Source organism: Zeugodacus cucurbitae, chromosome 3, assembly GCF_028554725.1.
Source record: "Zeugodacus cucurbitae isolate PBARC_wt_2022May chromosome 3, idZeuCucr1.2, whole genome shotgun sequence".
NCBI classification, from domain to species: Eukaryota; Metazoa; Arthropoda; class Insecta; order Diptera; family Tephritidae; genus Zeugodacus; species Zeugodacus cucurbitae.
The window spans coordinates 37,391,180-37,406,282 of NC_071668.1; the positions used below are offsets into that span (position 1 = coordinate 37,391,180).

The window sequence follows — 15,103 nt, forward strand, 5'->3', positions numbered from 1 at the left end:
GGATTAAGGGAGGGGCCTGGGTTTCAGCGCAAAAAAAAACACTTTTTTTGTGATTTTTTATCTCAAATATCGATTAAGCAATTTTATTCAAACCTTCTATACATTATTGAGCATAATTTTTACTATGTTCTGTAAATTTTTCATGCAAAAATATTATATTTGCGGTGTTCACTGTAACTCGGCCGGAAATTATCCAAAAATGAAAAACCATAAACATTTAGTTAAATTTAAAAAAAATCTTCCCCTCTGATCATTTTTTTTATTTAAAACTTTTTGGCGGCCATCTAAAGTGTGAACCGTTATTTTCGACTAAAATTTCCGCCATTTTTGGGAAACACCCTTAATGTTAAAAAAAAATTACTAAAGGTAGGGAGGAGGTATTTTATATGAAGAAAATGTGTACCAAGTTTGAAATGAATCGGTCGAGTAGTTTTCAAATGGCAGTGAACACAGACTTAAAAAAATTAGATTTGAGAAAAACGCGTTTAAAGCTGCACTGCAATCCCAACCGCCCGTAGTTGTTAGAGTTAGAGCGTTAAAGGATCCGAGACTAATTAAACAATAACTTCAAGAATATTGCTTAGATCGGATTAAAATTTTGAGGACATATTCTTGAAATGTTAAACAATAAGATAAAACAAAAAAAAATCGATTTTTCGAAAGAGAAAACCCAGACCCCTCCCTTAAGTATAGTTGTAATATTCAAACTATATATAATTTATCAAAAAACTGTATATCCGAGAAACTACAACGTGAACGTGTAGGAATGACTCATCTTCTTAAGACTCAAGTATAGATCAGGAGATCTATTTTTCACAAGAGAGGGGAGAGTTAATACTTTAACCTTTACCCAGAACCTTATGTTTCAATAAACATTAAAGAAAAATCATCAAAACAACTTTATCTTAGAACAATAGAAGGGCACAATACAATACAACAAACAATAAAAACTCAAATAGTTATTTACTAGAAAAAAACCAGCATCTCAATAGTACGAGCAGCGATAAGCATAGGCTATATAAGCAACTGGAACAATAGTCTCGAGGTCACTTTACCATTATCGACTGCCGAGTAACAAGTTACCACTTGTAACACTTGTACAGTTAAGTGTAATATATTCAATATTGAAGTACATGTGTATACGGTGAAATATTATATAAATAAAGGATCAGTCAGAACCAATCTCATTAGCTGACTTAAAATCATATATTTATTTTATTCCTAAGGAGTAAATAAATTAACTGGCACGTATTTGGGAGGGTCTGAAATTTTTCCGGCAAACTGCTGCAGTGGTTCGATACTCGACTCTCACGAGAAGTCTTTAAATTTTGTTGAACAAGCCTCTGCGAACACTCGATACTTGACTTTGTGTCGATGTGTATTCCTTTTGACTTGCAAGAACTTTGTTTATTTGAAAAACAAAAAAAAAGGTTTATTTTGGGTTGAATTACCTTCTATACGAATTTAAAATATATATATGTATATACATTCTGTATCGACAATTTATTCTAACTAAATTTATTTAACTCCGCATACGACTGCTGCGTAGTGGTACGACTAAGTTGACAAGCTTATAGTTACTGCTTGTTCTACGAAGGAAAGGTTAGTAACAAAATTCCGAGCTCCAGGTTTTGGCGAGAAAACCTAGTTATGCAGGTGTTGTTGTGTGTTGCTATGCTGTCCAGACAGCCAACGCCACGCACGTACGCATATTGAGTAATTTCACTTGATCTTGAGTACAGGAATGCACTCAGCTGACACTATAGAGACTGCAATGATAGGCTCAGGATTAACCCTTAACTTTACATATAATAATTACTATAATAGTAATGGGATGGGGTCATATGTAGAAGTTCACGCAAGTGAGGAAAGTTTCTGATTGCCATTCACTTGGGAGTGGCCAGGAACGATTCTTTTGCATATGACTCAAGCAGCTCACGACTTCCGGTTTTAGACCAAGTATCCCCTGGGTAGCTAACAGACATCCGTTTGGAGGCGAGCTAAAGTGAGAAGGCGAAGCCCGCTTGTGCGGTTGTGCGTAGGGCTTGGGACCCACCACATAAAAACGAATAACCAGTGAATAAGAAACACAGGCCTCGGATGAGAAACCCCCCTTTTGATGACGACCACGGCAAACGTATAAAGGACTATGATTTGAGGGCATGCACCTGGAATGTCCGGACTCTTAATTGGGAAGGTGCCTCTGCCCAGCTGGTTGATGTCCTCATACAACTAAAGGCTGACATCACCGCCGTCCAAGAAGTGCGATGGACGGGACAAGGACGGAAGAAGGTGGGTCCTTGTGACATCTACTACAGCGGCCATATAAAGGAGCGCAAATTCGGTGTTGGATTTGTGGTGGGAGAGAGACTACGTCGCCTGGCATTCACCCCGGTGGATGAACGTCTTGCCACAATCCGCATCAAAGCGAGGTTCTTCAACATATCGCTGATTTGCGCCCACGCCCCAACGGAAGAGAAGGACGATGCGACCAAAGATGCTTTCTATGAGCGCCTAGAACGCATCTATGAGCGCTGCCCCCGCCACGATGTCAAAATCGTGCTTGGCGATTTTAACGCCAGGGTGGGTAAAGAAGGTGTCTTTGGCACAACAGTCGGAAAATTCAGCCTCCATGACGAAACATCGCCAAACGGCCTGAGGCTGATCGACTTCGCTGGGGCCCGAAATATGGTTGTCTGTAGTACCAGATTCCAGCATAAAAAAATTCATCAAGCAACGTGGCTGTCCCCTGATCGAAACACGCGCAATCAAATCGATCACGTTGTGATAGACGGAAGACATGTCTCCAGTGTTTTAGACGTGCGTACGCTCCGAGGACCAAACATTGACTCGGACCATTATCTAGTAGCAGCAAAGATACGCACTCGCCTCTGTGCAGCAAAGAACGCCCGTCAACAAACACAAGGAAGGTTCGACGTCGAAAAGCTGCAATAACAACCGACAGCCGAACGATTTTCTACTCGACTTGCACTCCTGCTCTCTGAGAGCACTCATCAGCATCTCGATATAAGGGAGCTGTGGAACGGCATCTCAAACTCATTGCATACCGCTGCAGCCGAAACAATTGGTCTCCGGCAACGCCAAAAAACCAGTTGGTACGATGAGAATTGTCGTTCCGCAGTGGAGAGAAAACAGACTGCCTACCTCGCAACGTTGCGATCGACCACAACACGTTCGGGGTGGGATAGATATCGCTGCCTTTATGCCGCGATGTCTGAATGGCAGTGAAAGTACAACACCAGGAGATGGCGAACCCGATTCCCCAATCGATGACGATGGAATAGATGTTCCATTACCCGACCATGAAGAAATTCGAATAGCAATTACCCGCTTGAAGAACAACAAAGCGGCGGGGGCCGATGGATTACCGGCCGAGCTATTCAAATACGGCGGCGAAGAACTGATAAGGTGCATGCATCAGCTTCTTTGTAGAATATGGTCGGAAGAAAGCATGCCTGACGATTGGAATCTTAGTGTGCTCTGCCCAATCCATAAGAAGGGAGACCCCACAATCTGCGCCAACTACCGTGGTATAAGTCTCCTCAATATCGCATATAAGGTTTTGTCGAGCGTATTGTGTGAAAGACTAAAGCCCACCGTCAACGAACTGATTGGACCTTATCAGTGTGGCTTTAGACCTGGAAAATCTACAATGGACCAGATATTCACCATGCGCCAAATCTTGGAAAAGACCCGAGAGAGAAGAATCGATACCCACCATCTTTTTATCGATTTTAAAGCTGCCTTCGATAGCACGAAAAGGAGCTGCCTTTATGCCGCGATGTCTGAATTTGGTATCCCTGCAAAACTAATACGGCTATGTAAGCTGACGTTGAGCAACACCAAAAGCTCCGTCAGGATCGGGAAGGACCTCTCCGAGCCGTTCGATACCAAACGAGGCTTCAGACAGGGTGACTCACTATCGTGCGACTTCTTCAATCTATTGCTGGAAAAAATAATACGAGCTGCAGAACTAAATAGAGAGGGTACAATCTTCTACAAGAGTGTACAGCTCCTGGCGTATGCCGATGATATTGATATCATCGGAAGCAACAACCGCGCCGTTTGTTCTGCGTTTTCCAGACTAGATAAAGAAGCGAAGAGTATGGGTCTGGTGGTGAATGAGGACAAGACGAAATATCTCCTGTCATCAAACAAACAGTCAGCGCACTCGCGTCTTGGCTCCCACGTCACTGTTGACAGTCATAACTTTGAAGTTGTAGATAATTTCGTTTATCTGGGAACCAGCATTAACAACACCAACAATGTCAGCCTTGAAATCCAACGCAGAATCACTCTTGCCAACAGGTGCTACTTTGGACTGAGTAGGCAATTGAAAAGTAAAGTCCTCTCTCGACGAACCAAAATCAAACTCTATAAGTCGCTCATTATTCCCGTCCTGATGTATGGCGCTGAAGAAAACACTCCAGCTCTGAAAGTATTCGATGCAGTACCCGCTGGAGGAAGCCGCGGAAGAGGACGACCTCCACTCCGGTGGAAAGACCAAGTGCAAAGTGACCTGGCTTCACTTGGTGTTTCCAGTTGGCGCCAAAAAGCAAAAAGGAGGAATGAGTGGCGCGCTCTGGTGGATTCGGCTATAATCGCTTAAAGCGGTTCCTACGCCAAATATATATATATATATATATAATAGTTAGATATATGCTTGCGCAACATTTTTATACTCTCGCAACATGTTGTTCACATAATGACTGTTTATATCACCCATATGGATGTAATTTTTTTAAGTGGGCGTGGCCCCGCCCCAAATAGATTTTTTGTATATTTCTTGCAAACCAATAAAGCTATACAAACCAAACATTCAGCAGTCGTTTCTTTTAGCCATTTCCATATACAGTCCACAAATGAAAGAACTCGCCTCCCATAACAAAGGTTATGTTGAAAATTACTAAAGGTGAGTTAACTCACTAACGAAAAACGTCAGAAACACTGAATTTTACATGAGAAATGACAGCTGGAAGCTGCACTCAGATTTCTTTACGAAATGGAAAATGGGCGTGGCGTCGCTCACTTATGGGTCAAAAACCATATCTTAGGAACTACTCGACCGATTTCAATGAAATTCGGTATATGATATTTTCTTGACACCCTGATGATACGTGTTGAAATGCACGCCAACTTCCCATATAACTCAATTTTGAATTCCATCTGATTTATTCACTTTAAAATATATACATAAGGAACCGATGAAGATAGCGGAATAAAACTTTACACAAATACTGTATATCATATGTGGCTTCACTTCTTACTAACTTTTTTTCTCCTTATTGTGTGTCTCTGTTCCAAAAATCGGTTCAGGGCTTCCCCTAGCTCCCATATACCTAATTATGTGCGAACTTTATTCCGCATATTTCGATCTTAGCAAAATTAAGTGAGCATATAGTCTTGTATATAGATTAGATTGGTGGGGAAAATGAGTGAAATCGTTTTAGAAATTACATCAGCCCTCATATACCATATATGATAATTTTCGTTATTCTATTGGTCTTTATGCCGAATATATGGGTCAAATTGTGTGTTATCTTAATAAAATTACATCAATAAATTGCGAGAGTATTAAATGTTCGGTCGCACCCGCTGCCCTTCCTTACTTGTTTGTAGATAATTATATGATCAGCAAATTACTACACATTTGCTTTATAATCAATACTCTATAATCAATAGTTTTCGTAGCGTACGCGATTTAAGAAAGTTTAATATATATTGGTAAAATGTGTTGCAATTTTTCAGTTGGACCACAAAACATTAGTAAATTGCTTACATGAGTTGTTTTGCACAAGCAGAAAGTATTCGGCATTTTCTTGTATCCATTTAAAAATATTTTTGTTGGTTTGAAATTTGTTTACTTTTGAATTTCAAAATTTTACTACGTTTATGCTTCATTTCTACTCGGTTATATTATACACGGGTAAGTTAAACCCACATACATAAACACTTTTTCACCAATAGTTAAATGATCTACTCGGATAGAATATAAACATTTTCTTTACGTATGTAGACGAGTTAACTCGGATGCATAAACGAATTTAGAGTTAAGTTGAACGTCCGATTTTTGTGTTCGTGTAAATTGTTTTGATAAATTTCATATACAAGGTTCCGTATTGCCAATTTTTCACTAAAAATTTAATTATTTACCAAACATTTTATCAAAATTTACAATATATATGTTCTTCGATAATTTAATTTTTCAGCAAAATAAATGTCAATGTGAAGAACTTGAATCAAATAATGATAAAATAAGTGTACTATAAGATGCAGTTATTGTTTGCTAATATTGAAAACAATTCAAAATTAAAAAAAAAATTTGCGTGACAGCCCTCAATTTAATTCAATTCAGAATTCCCGTTTTTGCCGTTTATGCTTATAGACTTTACCCATGTAGAATATAAACGTGTAGAAATGAAGCATAAACGTAGTAATACATGTCAAATTCGGGTAAAGAAAAATGAAATGTCATATACTTAGTTCACTTTGTTGAATACACTTTGGTTTACACAAACAAATAAAAAAGAAATTCAATGAATAAAAGAAAATGCCGAATACTCTCTGCTTGTGCAAAACAACTTAGGAAGCAATTTACCAAGGTTTTGTGCTCCAACTGACAAATTGCAACAAATTTTATCAATTTATATTATATGGTTCAAGATAAAAAAGACGGGTTAATGTAAACAAATACATGAATTGTTTTCTATTTTATTGTCAAACAAGTGTATGTCAAATACTTAGATCACTTTATTGAATACACTTTGGTGCAAACAAACAATTAAATTTTTCCTATTTATAATATTAGTATGGATTGTAAGATTCAGAGACTGGGAAATATTTTCAGATGTTGGTAAAATTTAATATTAAATCAGATTGAATAATACGAAAAGATATTGTTTTGGATACGGAATTAAAAATTGTATACAAAATTTACAATATAAACAATCATATGTTACATACATTCTTTTAAATTAATTACACCGGTCAACACGATTTTTGGGTCTGACATCTACATGTTCAATTTTATTTTCTCCTATGACATAAATGAGGAACATTTTTTTTTCGGTTAAAGTTTGCTTTCGTAGAAATAAGAGCAATTTTTAGATGTATAAATAGAAATGACTGATTTTTATATTTTTTCTACAATTTCGCTATAGATTATTTTGATTACTGACTGTTAGGTTAAAATAGGCTTCGCAAAGTTTCAAATTTGTTGATAAAGGAAATTTTTTAGTTTAATAAATTTACCGTAAATAAAACAGAATGAATCAACATAATTTTTACACTGACTTGATGACATTTTTAACCGAGTAATACACTAATATTGTTGTTACAGCTATAATAAACAGGCTAACATTCACTACTGTGCCTCTTACAAATAATAATACTGTTTACTTTCGGGTTAATCAAAGCGCTGCCATCTTTGATTCATGAAATAAATTAAAATATACTTATCGAAGTAGATCAGCCCAAAGCAAACTTAAAGAACTAAAGATTAATATTAAAGTGTTTGTCAATGTTTAGAATCAGAATTCAAGCATGAGAACAGAAACCCCAAAAAAAATTGTTTGAAGTTATACTTCTTATATGACTTCGGAAAAGGATGCGATAATTGTTTAGCGCTTCAGTGGAGAGGGAATAGCGTTGAACAATTAACGCGAGAGAGAGAGAGAGAGAGAGAGAGTGAATGACAGTAAAGCAGAGAACTTAAAGCACTTGCCATGCTTATGCTATTTGAGCTATTCTTGTACTTCTTATATGACTTCGGAAAAGGTTGCGATAATTGTTTAACGCTTCAGTGGAGAGGGAATAGCGTTGAACAATTAACGCGAGAGAGAGAGAGTGCATGAGAGTAAAGCAGAGAACTTAAAGCACTTGCCATGCTTATGCTATTTGAGCAATTCTTGTTTTTGTAGAACAATGTTTAAATTTTTGGTTGGTGACATATTCACATGTGTACGCATATGTATGATTGTATGCTTGCGCATTATTACAACGGATAAAACGACTTCTGAGTGGTAATTTTAATGAATTATTTTCAAGGTTTTATACAAATAATTATATAGTAAGAGCTCAAATAGAAATCATTGTGATTGGTTACCTGATTCAATTATAAAAGGTTTGGTAAGTAGTGAGAGCACTTTTGACACTGCGTTACAAAAGGTTGTATTTGCGAAGGAAAAAAAAAATGGGAAGCATTTATTCGCTTGTTGTGAAAACCTAGTTAAATTATGTTTCTTAGCAGAAAACAAGGCTATCAGTTTTTATGCATTTTTTTATTAATATGATCTCATGTATTACAATTTTCAATCGGTTCTGTAATTTTGATATAATTTAACCGCATTTCCTTACGTGGAACCTTACGTTATAACTAATGAATTATCCGTGGAAAGTAAATTTCAAAATATCAATTTCGTTTAAAATTAAAGAAGGATATAATTCAACTGAAGAAAACACAACAATCATAATTTGGGACTCTAGATTCATTGTGGCACTACTTGGAAAAACTCAGAAAAATCTCAAATCCTCAAAATGTATCATCATGTTATTATATATTAATCTAATATTTTTTTCTTTAATCGGACACCAGTAAACAGATTAATTCTCACATACTACATACATAAGTATGTCTAAATATTACAGTTTCGCATCAATTATGAAAATTGTATGGGGAAAATTACAAAAAACACTGGAAGAACTAGACTTCGGCACTATTTCTAATTTCCTTGTGTGATATAAGCAAAAGAAAAAACTGCCAAATACAATGAAAACTATTTATTTAATATCGGTTTACACGGTAGTTACGCAACACAAATGTAAGATAACTGGAGTTTATTTAACTCTATTCCAAAGAAACTTCTTGCAATATAAAGTTAAAATGTCAACAAATAAATATTCGAAAAAACATATAAAAACAAGTAAGGAAGGGCAAGTTGTTCAAGGAAGGGGCATAGGAAGTAGGCGTGGTTGTGAACCGATTTGGCCTATTTTCACAACATATCATTGGGATGCAAGGAAAATATTACAAACCGAATTTCATTGAAATTGGTCGAGTAGTTTCGGAGATATGGTTTTTGACCAATAAGTGGGCGGTACCACGCCCATTTAAAATTTCGTATACCATTTTGAGTGCAGCTCTTCTGTACCTTCTTTATAATGAAATTTAAGGTTTCTGTTGATTTTCCATACGGAATTAAAGCATTTTTAGTAGTTTTAAACATAACCTTTGTATGGGAGGTGGGCGTGGTTATTATCCGATTTCTTCCAATTTTGGACTATATAAAGAAAATACCTGAAAAAAAACGACTGCCGAAAGTTTGGATTATATAGTTTTAGTAGTTTACGAGATATGTACAAAAAACTTAGTAGGGGGCGGGCCATGCCCTGTTTCTCAAAAAAATTACATCCAAATATGCCCCTTCCTAGAACAATCGTTTGTACCAAATTTTGCTTTCATAGCTTAATTTATGGCTTAGTTATAGCTCTTTACGTGTTTTCGGTTATCGACATTTTGTGGGCGTGGCAGTGGTCCGATTCCGAACTTAACCTTCTTATGGTGCCAAGGAATACGAGTTCCAAGTTACATTAAGATATCTCAATTTTTACTCAAGTTACAGCTTGCACGGACGGACAGACAGACGTCCGGATTTGAACTTTACTCGTCACCCTGATTACTTTGGTATATATAACCCTATATCTAACTCGTTTAGTTTTAGGACTTACAAACAACCGTTATGTGGACAAAACTATAATATTCTCTTTAGCAACTTTTGTTGCGAGAGTATAATGAAACAGTATTGCCTACCCCTTGTATTGGTAAATATCTGCTACTATTTACAAATTTTTGAACAATTTTCCCGATAGATTTCCATAAAAGCATTATTGTTTTGCTAACACAGAAGAGGTCTCAAAAAAGAGTGAGAAAGCTGCTTACTTATAAAACCTTTTATAATTGAATCATGATTGGTTTATACATACTTCATAAATATTGAAGTCTGTTTATTTAATACAGTAAATAATATTATTGAAATATATATTCATGATATAGGGCTTAATCTCTTCTTGCTCACATGTATGTATTTCTTCATTTGTGAATACATAATGTGTAATAATACATATATATGTGTAATTCTTTTAAACCAATAATATAACAAGTAAGGAAGGAAGTTGGAAACCATAATATTAGGTTAGAAGCACCGAGGTCCTCGTGTTCGATATATTTTACTTCCATAGCTTTATTTATGGCTTAGTTATGGAACTTTATGTGTTTTCGGTTTTCGCCATTTTGTGGGCGTGGCAGTGGTCCGATTCCGCTTTACTGTGATTACTGTGATTCCTTAAAACTTTCATTTTTTCGCGCTACTTTCATTGCCAAATAAATTAAAAGCTGAAATAACTTTTCATTTTAATTATATCTTTTGGGTTTAATGAATATTTTGAACTAATTATGTGATTAAAATTCAAAAAAACATGTCTTGATAATTTTTCCCCATGAATAAATAGCAGAACAGCTGATTCGAATATTGGAGGATGGAATCATGTGTAGAAGTTCACGTAAGTGAGGAAAGTTTTTGATTGTCATTCACTTGGGAGTGGCCAGAAACGATTCTTCTCCACATGATTCAAGCAGCTCACGACTTCCGGTTTTAGACCAAGTATCCTCTGGGTAGCTAACAAACATCCGTTTGAAGGCGAGCTAAAGTGAGAAGGCGAACCCGCTTCTGCGGTTAAGCGTAGGGCTTGGGACCCACCACATAAAAACGGAGTACCAATGAAAAATCGGAAAAGAACGCCTCGGATGAGACACCCCCCTTTTGAGGACGACCCCTGCAAACGTTTTAAGGATAATGATATAAAGGCATGCACCTGGAATGTCCGGACCCTTAATTGGGAAGGTGCCTCTGCCCAGCTGGTTGATGTCCTCATACGACTAGAGGCTGACATCACCGCCATCCAAGAAGTGCGATGGACGGGACAAGGACGGAAGAAGGTGGGTCCTTGTGACATCTACTACAGCGGCCATATAAAGGAGCGCAAATTTGGTGTTGGATTTGTGGTGGGAGAGAGACTCCGTCGCCGAGTCCTGGCATTCACCCCGGTGGATGAACGTCTAGCCACAATCCGCATAAAAGCGAGGTTCTTCAACATATCGCTTATTTGCGCCCACGCCCCAATGGAAGAGAAGGACGATGTGACCAAAGATGCTTTCTATGAGCGCCTAGAACGCACCTATGAGCGCTGCCCCCACCACGATGTCAAAATCATGCTTGGCGATTTTAACGCCAGGGTGGGTAAAGAAGGTGTCTTTGGCACAACAGTCGGAAAATTCAGCCTCCATGACGAAACATCGCCAAACGGCCTGAGGCTGATCGACTTCGCTGGGGCCCGAAATATGGTCGTCTGTAATACCAGATTCCAGCATAAGAAAATACATCAAGCTGCTTGGCTGTCTCCTGATCGAAACACGCGTAACCAAATCGATCACGTTGTGATAGACGGAAGACATGTATCCAGTGTTTTAGACGTGCTTACGCTCCGAGGACCAAATATAGATTCGGACCATTATCTGGTTGCAGCGAAGATACGCACCCGCCTCTGTGCAGCAAAGAACGCCCGTCAACAAACACAAGGAAGGTTCGACGTCAAAAAGCTGCAAACACAACAGACAGCCACGAAATACTCTACTCTACTTGCACTCCTGCTCTCTGAGAGCACTCATCAGCATCTCGGTATAAGGGAACTGAGGGGCGGCATCTCAAACTCACTGCGTACCGCTGCAACCGAAACCATTGGCTTTCGGAAAAGTCAAAAAAACAGCTGGTACGAGGAGGAATGCCGTCTCGCTGCGGAGAGAAAACAGACTGTCTAAAGTGGTAATCTGGTAACCAATGCCCAGGGCATACTGGGATTATGGAGGGAACACTTCTCCGACCTGCTGAATGGAAGTGAAAGTACAACACTAGGAGTTGGCGAACCCGATCACCCGCCTGAAAAACAACAAAGCGGCAGGGGCTGATAGATTACCGGCTGAGCTATTCAAATACTTCTTTTGCTTCTTTGCTAAATATGGTCGGAAGAAAGCATGCCTGACGATTGGAATCTCAGTGTACTCTGCCCAATCCATAAAAAGGGAGATCCCTCCGTCATGATTGGGGAGGACCTCTCCGAGCCGTTCGATACCAAACGAGGTTTCAGACAAGGTGACTCACTATCGTGCGACTTCTCTAATTTGATGTTGGAAAAAATAATACGAGCTGCAGAGCTAAATGGAGAAGGTACAATCTTCTACAAGAGTGTACAGCTGCTGACGTACGCCGATGATATTGATATCATCGGAAGCAACAACCGCGCCGTTTGTTCTGCTTTTCCCGCATGGATAAGGAGGCGAAGCGAATGGGTCTGGAGGTGAATGAGGACAAGACGAAATATCTCCTGTCATCAAACAAACAGTCGGCGCACTCGCGTCTTGGCTCCCACGTCACTGTTGACAGTCATAACTTAGAGGTCGTACATAATTTCGTATACCTGGGAACCAGTATCAACAACACCAACAATGTCAGCCTCGAAATCCAACGCAGAATCACTCTTGCCAACAGGTGCTACTTTGGACTGAGTAGGCAATTAAACAGTAAAGTCCTCTCTCGACGAACCAAAATCAAACTCTACAAGTCGCTTATCATTCCCGTACTGCATTATGGTACAGAAGCTTGGACGATGTCAACATCAGATGAGACGACACTAGGAGTTTTCGAGAGGAAAATTTTGCGCACGATTTATGGTCCTCAGAACATTGGCAACGGCGAATACCGCAGACGATGGAACGATGAGCTGTACGAGTTATACGACGACATTGACATAGTTTAGCGAATAAAAAGACAGCGGCTACGCTGGCTAGGTCATGTTGTCCGAATGGATGAAAACACTCCAGCTCTGAAAGTGTTCGATGCAGTATCCGCCGGAGGAAGCCGAGGTTGGGGAAGGCCTCCACTCCGTTGGAGGGACCAGGTGGAGAGCGACCTAGTTACACTTGGAATCTCCAACTGGCGCCGAACTGCGAAGGAAAGAGAGGAATGGCGCGCTCTCATCGATTCGGCTATAACCGGCTAAACGGTTGAACGCCAATCACATACATACATTATATTCGAAAAGACGAAAATCCAATCAGATTCTGTGACACCAATGAAATCAGAATGGGTTTGCCATTCTGACATTCAGCAAATCTGTCTTGGGTTCCACAACACCCTTGATTAACTGCATTATTATATATAATTATTTGTATAAAACCTTGAAATTTATTTATTAAAATCACCACTCAGAAGTCGTTTTAACCGTTGTAACCGAGAGATCATCGAAGAAACATCATTTCTAATATGCCACAAGACAAAATTATAAATGAAGTTCATAAACCTCACGCTGTCAGATAAAACGATATACCTCCTCATCGCGGGTGCTAATACTTTCGATTTGCAAAGAAAGTAAATGAAGACCCACTACAGGAATGATACTGTGAAGTATAGTCTTAACTTTTCAACGGCCAACGCAGAGTATTACAACCAAAAGTCACATAAACTAATTGAGAATTCGCAGAAATGAAACGGAAACGAAATAAAAACAAGTAAGGAAGGGCTAAGTTCGGGTGTAACCGAACATTTTATACTCTCGCAATTTGTGTATTTAACTTTATTTATATTATATATATATTGTATAAAGTCCATTGAAAGTTGGAAACCATAATATTAGGTTAGAAGCACCGAGGTCCTCGTGTTCGATATATGGGGCCTTAAAAACCTATGGTCCGATTTCGGCGATTTTTAGAATGGGGCTGCCACACTATTAATATAGTATTTGAGCAAAGTTCTGAACCGATATCTTCACTAGTGCTTACTTTATATATTGTAAAGTAAACTATTCAGATTGTCTTCAAAGTTCTTGTATATAGGAAGTAGACGTGGTTGTGAAGCGATTTGGCCTATTTTCACAACATATCATTGGGATGTAAGGAAACTATTACAAACCAAGTTTCATTGTAATCGGTCGAGTAGTTCCTGAGATATGGTTTTTGACCCATAAGTGGGCGACGCCACGCCCATTTTCCATTTTGTAGAAAAATCTGAGTGCAGCTCTCTGCCATTTCTTATGTGAAATTTAGTATTTCTGACGTTTTTCGTTAGTGAGTTAACCCACTCTTAGTAATTTTCAACCTAACTTTTGTATGGGAGGTGGGCGTGGTTATGATTCGATTTCTTTCATTTTTGGGCTGTAAGTGTCTAAAAAAACGACTGCAGAAAGTTTGGTTTATATAGCTCTATTGGTTGGCGAGATATGTACAAAAAACTTAGTAGGGGGCGGGGCAACGCCCACTTCCCCAAAAAAATTACATCCAAATATGACCCTTCATAGTGAGATCCTGCGTACCAAATTTATTTCCATAGCTTTATTTATGGCTTAGTTATGGCACTTTATGTGTTTTCGGTTTTCGCCATTTTGTGGGCGTGGCAGTGGTCCGATTTTGCTCATTTTCGAAAGCAACCTTCCTATGGTGCCAAGAAATAAGTGTGCCAAGTTTCATCAAGACATCATCGGACGGACGGACAGACAGACATTCGGATTTGAACTCCACTCTTCACCCTGATCACTTTGGTATATATAACCGTATATCTAACTCGTTTAGTTTTGGGTGTTACAAACAACCGTTATGTGAACAAAACTCTATAATATAATACTCTCTTTAGCAACTTTTGTTTCGAGAGTATAATAGTGCGCAAGCATACAATCATACATGTGCGTACACATGTTTTTTTTTTTTTTTTTGAGAGATGGAAAAAATCATCGAAAGACACTGTTGTCCTATCAACAGCAGTGTGAGACTTTAACCCACTAAAAAAAACATCCCCGTTGATAGCTTTGATATTTGACCTGCGGGACTACCGTTAGGTATTACTACACAGGGCAAGCAAGGCCTATTGGCTAGTACTTCTAAGGGGATTACATTCTAAATATGACTACTTGTCACGCTATAGCGTATTCGCTCTAATCTTCTTTGTTCCACAATTACATTTGCGACCCACTGTTTTACGTA

General features: G+C 38.5%; 1 non-coding gene across 1 annotated transcript; it reads right to left on the bottom strand.

The window, feature by feature from the left end:
- Positions 1–13,331: 13,331 nt before the first annotated feature.
- On the bottom strand, positions 13,332–13,545 carry LOC128920802 (small nucleolar RNA U3). The gene has a single exon (XR_008470690.1). It is a non-coding gene; the product is annotated as a small nucleolar RNA U3 (small nucleolar RNA).
- Between the last annotated feature and the right edge of the window lie 1,558 nt (positions 13,546–15,103).